Raw genomic sequence first — 8,807 nt, 5'->3', positions numbered from 1 at the left:
GTATCAGAAGCTGTTGGAAGAAGTCAGGCAGGGCAAGAAACCAGAATTCTCAATAAGAGATGATGGTCTACTGCTACACCAGGGCAGAATGTGCGTTCCTGATGATATTGATTTGAGGCAGATCATTTTGAAGGAAGCACATGAGTCTCCTTTTGCCATGCACCCTAGTGGCACAAAAATGTATAGAGGGCTAAAGGAGCATTACTAGTGGATGGGTATGGAAAAAGATGTGGCAGAGTTTGTTTCTAAATGCCTAACTTGTCAGCATCTGAAGGCAGAACATCAAGTACCCGCTGGGTTGTTACATCCACTACCAGTACCAGAATGGAAATGGGAGAGAATAACAATGGATTTTGTGATGGGACTTCCGAGGACACAGAAGAGTCATGATGCAGTATGGGTCATTGTTGACAGACTGACCAAGTCTGCTCATTTTCTGCCAGTTCGGATGGACTACTGTGACACCCCTTACCCGTCTACAGTGTAGCCGAGCAAGATTTGCCACGCAGTGTATCGGAACATCCTATTTTAATTCAATTATTTTTTTTTCATAATTTAATATTATTATTATTATTATTATTATTATTATTATTATTATTTTCATAGTTATGAAATAAAATTTATGAAATATAATTCATTTAAGTCATTTATTGAAATTATAATTTATTTGAGGTTCCGAAAATTTTATAGAAAATCCGGCAAAGTACCGGCTAAAAATGGAGAAAACAGTTCTTCGGAACCTGTGAAAAACACTTCCAAAATTTTCAAACAATCCCAAACACCATTTCATCATCAAAATCTCAATATTTTTCAACAACATTTCCATTTCTCAATCATTCATTTCTCATGGTATTCATATACAAGCAATAAATAAATACTCAATTTTCCATTCATAAACACAATTTCCACTATTTACATTAACATCAAAATACATTACATAAGTCTCAATTACACAAGAGAAAATAAAAGTTAGTTACAAAATACCAAAATGAAACCGAGTGTCCTACCAATGCACTGAAGATGGTGAGGTGACACGAACACTATGTAGAGCTGCAGGAGGTCTCACCTAGTCTGTGGTCAACTTGGCTCTCGGTCAGTATCTCCAGAACCTACACGTGGCAAAAGCAACGTGCTAAGCAATAATGCTTAGTGGTGCCAATAATAAAAGAAAAAGAAATAACAGAAAATAAATGTGCAGTGAATGTATTGATGTCTCATTGCAAATAAATTTTCGATGAGTATTTGTAGTCGTACTTATTTTGTACTTGTTATATTCATTATTTCATTAAATTTATCCGCTTTCATTTTTGGTTGCCCAAGTAACCTATACTGGACGACTAGACTGGATAAATGGGTAAACTGGCACTGGGTATCAAGTACCTCGGGCCGTCACACCATCGGTCACATATGTGTCTCCCGGTGTGCAACAGAACAACAAATAAGCTGTAATAACATTCGGCACAAGGCCAAGTATCAACATAATGTCAGAATGGCTAAAAGCCATGAAATCACAGAATGGCATAATGCCATGTGCAGTACTACTAACTGAACCCTATTGGCATGCCAAGCTATCCAAACCAATCTTGTTCAGTATACTAGGGCATTTTACACTTTTGAGTTTTACAATTTTTGAATTTCAAGTTTTGGTGTTACTATTCACTTCATTAGTCAACCAAAATGTTGACTTTTGCATAGACAATAGGTACATTGGTTTTAATACTCCCAACATACCACATTTTCCGTTCAAAATTTGTTGGTATTGGTTACCAACACCATTTCTATGCTTAAAGTTAATTGAGCAGAATTTTTAGTTTTCATACCTTATATTTACTATTCCATTAGTTATTTTTGCAGTGGGAATTTGGCAAAATGATCATCACGAAAGTTGTTCCTTATTTTGTCTAGTTGAATTTCCTTTTTTGAATCACTCCATTTGGAGCTTTGTAGCTCAAGTTAAGGCCTAAAAGCCACAACTAGCCAGATTGGAATTTTTCTGGACTGACCATATCTACAGTGCAGTGAACAGTGACTGCAACTCACTTGTTGAATAGGTTATGGTCATAATTTGGGTTAGGTTTCTTCATGAAAGTTGTTGGTCCATATCTCAACTTGTTGCTAGTAAAATTTCAGGTCAATTAGACCATTCTACACTGAGTTATGGCCAAATGAACAATCACTGTTCATTTGGTTATTCTGCAGAAACAGACTGCAGGTCACCCGGAATGGGGTAAGCTTTTGGTCCACTTGGTTTGGTATTATGGACATGATTTCTTCACCAAAGTTGTGCCATTATGTGTCTAGTCTCATATCCAATTAGCCTTACACCAATTAAACCTCTACAATTCAAGTTATGGCTGCCCAAACCTGCAGGTCACTTAGGGCAGCCACACTAAACCTAAATCCCATCACTAAACACACTTCATTTCTTGTTTACCAATAACCAAATGGTCACTAATTGACCATTAAAATGTTCCTACACCATTATAGGATTAAAACCTCAATTTGGTCAAAACCCTAAATTCTCAATTCCTCTATTCTTCCATTAACTTACAGTATAAGGTGCTAAGTGTTAATTTCATATCAAAGGACAGCTTATATACTCTTTTAATCTAAAAAAAAAATCATCAAAACTCTTAGAAGTTCATGGCTGCCAAAAATGGTAAAAATTCATCATACAACTTTTGTTTAATTTCATTTAATTTTCACACTTAATTCCTACTCCACATATGATATATATAAAATTTCTAGAAGGAATTAGCACTAAACTCACTTGTGACCTAACTTGAACTTGCCCAACTTCAAAATTTCCTCAAATTTCTGCTGCTTTATGCTTCCTCAAGGTTTAGGGATAACTTTTTGTGAAGGAAGTTTCAGGTTTTGGGGTGGAGAGCTTAGGGAAAATCAAGCTTGAACAAGAGCTTTCATGGAGTTTTTTTTTTCTCCTCTCTCTCTCTCTCTCTCTATGTTTCTGCAACCCAAATATTGAAAATGGCTGTCCACTTTTTCAATTTTTATCTCTTTTTATTCATGTTTAAGTAGTTTACAATGATGTGTCAAAATTTGGTTGGGTGAAAATATTTTAATTGCATCATGCTTATGTCATAAATATGACTTTTATTTCATTTTCTTTTTTTTTCTACTCATTTTCAATTAAATTTTTAGCAATATTTATTCATATTTTTTATCATAATAATTATTTACTTAACTGGACAAGTCGGCCAAAAATCATCTCTGAAGACAAAATGACCAAAATGCCCTCCGTTTGGCTTAATGGGCCAAAATTGTCTGTACCGATTGAAAATTTTTCTAAATATTTTCTTGACATTCTAATGCCATAGAAACCTCAATGACCCTTCTCTGGAGTCCCAAAAATTATTTTATAAATTTTCTCCCAGGTCTAGGGCTCCTAGTTGCGAGAACCGCAACTTCTTGTTAGGTTACCCATCGCTTGGGCACCGGCTCATTTAACTTGGTTGTATTTTATTTCCAAAATTTTTCCTAAATTTTTCTTATTAATATTTGAGTTAATTATGGTTTCTCACTTTAGTTTAAATATTTTTCCAGATATTCTAGCTGTCCGGACTGACACCGATCACCGAAACAGTAGAATGTATGAAATTGCTACAGGGAGGGTGTTACAACTCTTCCCCTCTAATTTAAATTTTGTCCTTGAAATTTACCTGACGCAAACAATGGAGGGAACTGTTGTCTCATCGCCTCTTCACTTTCCCAAGTTGCCTCCTGGGTGTTGTGGTGCCTCCAAAGCACTTTCACCAATGGAATCTGCTTATTTCTCAACTCTTTCACTTCCCAAGCCAGGATCCGTATGGGTTCTTCTTCATATGTCAAATCCGGTTGTACTTCAATTTCTTCCATGGAGATGACATGTGAAGGATCTGAGCGGTATCTTCTTAACATAGACACGTGGAACATATTGTGGATCTTGTCCAGCTCTGGTGGTAAAGCTAGCCTATAGGCCACTGAACCCACACGTTCAATGACTTCATATGGGCCAATGAACCTAGGGCTTAACTTGCCTTTTCTTCCAAACCTTAGTACCTTCTTCCACGGTGACACCTTGAGGAACACTTTATCGCCAATTGCATATTCTATTTCTTTTCTCTTCAAGTCAGCATAGGATTTCTGTCTGTCTGAGGCAACCTTCAGAATGGCTTTGATTAGTTTTACCTTCTCCTCAGTCTGTTTCACCAGGTCTGGTCCTACCAGTTTATCTTCGCCCAATTCACCCAAAGACACCTGAGTTCTACATTTCCTCCCATACAGTGCTTCATACGGGGCCATTTGGATACTAGCTTGGTAGCTATTGTTGTATGCAAATTCTGCCAGTGGAAGGTATCTATCCCAACTTCCCTCAAAGTCAATGACACAACTCCTTAGCATATCCTCAAGGACCTGACATATTATTCACATAATTATTACCATTTTAGTTCAACATGTGTATTAGTTTAATTGGTTTCAATTGTTTAGCTAGATTACTCTTTCTGATTGCCCATCCGTTTGAGGATGGAAAGCTATGCTAAAGTGGAGTTGTGTACCAAGAATTCATGCAACTTCTTCCAAAATCTCGATGTAAACCTTGGGTCTCGATCAGATATGATGGAAAGTGGAATTCCATGCAGTCTAACTATCTCACTGATGTACAATTCTGCTAACTTGTCCAATGTGTAGTCAGTCCTTATTGGCAGAAAGTGTGTTTGACCTCGTCAATCTATCTACTATCACCCATACTGCATCATGCTTCTTCAGGGTGAGAGGTAAACCACTTACAAAATCCAAGGTGACTCGATGCCATTTCCATTCAGGTATGCGTATAGGCTGTAGCAAACCCAATGGAACTTGATGTTCTGCCTTAACTTGCTGACATGTCAAGCATTTAGTCACAAGTGAGCTATGTCCTTCTTCATACCAGGCCACTAATACTGAAGCTTCAGATCATGATATATTTTTGCACTTCCTGGGTGCATAGCATAAACACTGGCATGTGCTTCTTTCAAAATACTTGTAACATCCTCCCGGTAGCAACTCCGTACATTCTACTGTTCCGGTGACCGGTGTCGGTCCGGACAGCTAGAACGTCCGGAAAAATATTTAAATTAAAGTCAGGAACCAAAATTAACTCAAATATAAATAAGAAAAATTTAGTAAAAATTTTAAAAAATAAAATCAACCAAGTTAAACGAGCCGGTGCCCTAGCGATGGGTAACCAGAGGGAAGTTGCGGTTCTCGCAACGAGGAGCCCTAGACCCGGGGGAAAAATTATAAAATAATTTTTGGGACTCCAGAGAAGGGTCATTGAGGTTCCTATGGCATTAGAATGCCAAGAAAATACCTAGAAAAATTTTTCTATCGGTACAGACGATTTTGACCCGTTAAGCCAAACGGAGGGCATTTTGGTCATTTTGCCTTCAGAGGTGATTTTTGGCCGACTTGTCCAGTTGAGTAAATAATTAATATGACATAAAATATGAATAAACATTACTAGAAATTAAATTGAAAATGAGTAGTGGAGGAAAGAAAAGAAAAATGAGGAAAAAGCTTATTTATGACATCATGGTGATGTCATTAAGAAAATTTGGACCAATCACAATTAAACCATTATTTGACTAACTAATAAAGAGGCTAAATGAAGACTAAAAAATCAAAAATTGCAGCAGCCATCCTCCCCAAAAGAAACCAGCCGAAACCCTAGTCCCATAGCCACCTCCATGAAAGCTCTTTCAAGCTTTAAATTTCCATGCTTCCTCACCCTAAAACCCATAAGTCCCTTCATCAAAAATTAATCCCACACCTAGACAAAGCTTTTGGCAGCCAAGAAAAGGAAGAAAAGTGAAGTTTAGGGGCTTGGAAAATTCTGCCACTTGAGGTTAGTGCTCTATATACTTAAAACTCTTTCATTTCATAAATAGCAACTTGAATTTAGTGAGAAAATGTAAATTAAATGAACAAAAATTCTTGTGAAGGTGTACATGAATTTCGGCTGCCCTAGCTATGGAATAGGAGGAATTGTTTTTGATGAGCTTAAAGTGAATTAGAAACCATGTTTGAAGTTTATAAACATAAGAATGGTGAATTTAATAGCTAACTAAGGTAAAGTGTAGAAATCATGACTTGGAACTAGGGTTTTTGGAGTAAAATGTGAACTTGGCCTATGAAATTGTTAAAGAACCTTTTAATGGTCAATTAGTGACCATTTTAGGTAATTTGACTAACAAATGGACTGAAAAATGAGGTTGCAAAGTGAGGTTGCAGGCTACCCTAGGACAGCAGCATAGGGACTGAAAATTCAGTCCATTTGCACTGCCATAACTTTGGTTGTGTTAGTCCGATTGGTATTTGGCCAATTGGAAATGAAACTAGGCTTATAATGGCACATTTTTGCTGAAGAAAACCATGCCCAAAAGACCAAAGCAAGAGGACCAAAACTTGGCCCCAATCCGGACACCCTGCAACAGCCCCTGCAGAAATGACTAAATGAACCGTAACTGTTCATTTGGCCATAACTCACTGTAGATTTGGTCAATTGACCTGAAATTTTTACAGCAATAAGTTAAGACATAGACAAACAACTTTCATGAAGAAACCTATCCCAAATTATGACCAGAACCTAATCAAATCATTGAGCAAAGTGAAGTTTACTGTACTGAGATTTCCAAAATTTTCATTTGAGCAGCAATGTTTGGAGGACTATAACTCTCTCTATAAAAGTCGAATTTAGGCGATTCTTGAACCAATGGAAACCTAAGGCACAGTAGAACATTTCATATGAAGAAAGTTAGACCAAATTAGGAACTTAACTTGATCAAATTACTGACCAAAGTTGGATCAAAATCTGCCAGAACCCATGATAGCAGCATGAGCGATTGCGTGAACAGTAAACTTATTTTGGCCATAACTTGAGCTACAAAACTCCAAATGGAGTGATTCAAAAAAAGAAATTCAACTAGACAAAATAAGGAACATTTTCTATGAAGGAAGTTTTGTCAAATTCCAACAGTAAATCGACCAATGAAACAGTGAAACTTCGGAGCACCAAAACCGAAAATTGGCAATTTTGCCAAAATGACCTAAGCTTTGAGAAAGTGACCAAAACCAACAAGTTTTAAATGAAAAATGTAGTATGTTTGAAGTGCCAAAGTCAATGTACATATTTTCTATGCAAAAGTCAACATTTTAGTTGACTAATGAAGTGAATAGTGACATGAAAACTTAAAATAAGCTTGGAAATGGATTTGGTAATTGATTCCAACAAGTTTTAAATGCAAAATGTGGTACATCGGGAGTGTTAAAACCAATGTACCTATTGTCTATGCAAAAGTCAACATTTTTGTTGACCAATGAGGTGAATAGTGATACCAAAACTTGAAATTCAAAATTTGAAATTAGAAATGCATCTAGGGGACTTTAAATTGCAATTGGCAATTAATACTAGTAAATGTAAAACTCAAAATGTGGGATCTTGGTGTAATTAGAATTAATATATCCATTAAGTATAACAGGTCAACATTTTGGTTGACTAGTATGGTGAATAGTAATCAAAATGATTAGTGAATTAAGATGAAGACCTAGAACCAATTCTAAGCTTAAATGCTTAGAATTGTATGACAAATATGGACTATGCATCCTAGTCAAAATTGTTAAAAAGAAATTTAGGCCATAAATTTGAAATCCATGAAATATTCATGGATTACTTGAAACATGAAAAATAAGTCACCTAATTGATGTGAATAGATAGTTAGGGCATATATGCCCATCACAAATGGAATTCATAAAATATTAGTAACTCAACTTGAAATATAAAATTTGTAATTACATAAGTAGACTCTTGAATGTATAAATGAGAAAGGAAAAATGTTTTGAATACAATGGTACATGTGAACCATTGTTTAGAATTGGGATCAATATGAATAACATAATGAATGGATAAATAAACCATATTAATGTATGAATGAGACATTAGTTCTCATTATTGTAAAGAGGAGAAGTATTTTGAGTACAATGGTATAAAAGGATAATTGATGTGAATTGTGATCATAATAATGATCAAATGAATGTATGAATTATGATTGAAATTTATCATGAAATAATGAAGTCATAAAGCACAATATATTAATATTTTAAAGTATCAAATGCCCTAGTATACCTAACAAGATTGGTTTGGATAGTTTGGCATGCCAATAGGGTATTGTTTAAGCAGAACTGCGAAAGGCAATATGCCTGCATTCATGGCTTTATGACCGAAAACATGGCTTTTATGCCCGTATGCATGGCTTTTATGCCCGATTATGTGATATCATGGCTTTTTAGCCATACTGACTGCATACATGGTTGACATTCTGCGTCCAATGGTATGATGGCCCGAGGCACCGCGGTGTCCAGTGCCAACGACCCGTTATCCAGTCCAGTTGTCTAGTATAGGTTACTTGGGCAGTCAATTAAAGTATTATTCAATTCAGGCAGCTAAGTTAAGTTAAGTATAATGAAAATCCAGTACAATTAAATTAAGTATTGAATGAATAAGCAAAAGAGATTAGCAAAAGAAACATAACAAAAATATAAATTGCAGAACCTTACAGACTTGAAATACAATACAGATAGAATAAATTATATACCTGCTAGTATTACTGAAAAGTTATAAACTAAGCACTTCCAAAGAGGAACAAACTAGTATATAAGATCGTTGATACTAGAAATACCATACCAAATTAAATTGATTCTTGAGTATCTGAATTATCATTTATTTCTTTCTTTACTTGTATATATTATTTCTGGTTATATTATTGCACCAC

Source organism: Hevea brasiliensis, chromosome 9 (assembly GCF_030052815.1).
Source record: "Hevea brasiliensis isolate MT/VB/25A 57/8 chromosome 9, ASM3005281v1, whole genome shotgun sequence".
Taxonomy (NCBI): Eukaryota; Viridiplantae; Streptophyta; class Magnoliopsida; order Malpighiales; family Euphorbiaceae; genus Hevea; species Hevea brasiliensis.
The sequence above is the reverse complement of the archived record's forward strand: the minus strand, read 5'-3'. Positions refer to the sequence as shown.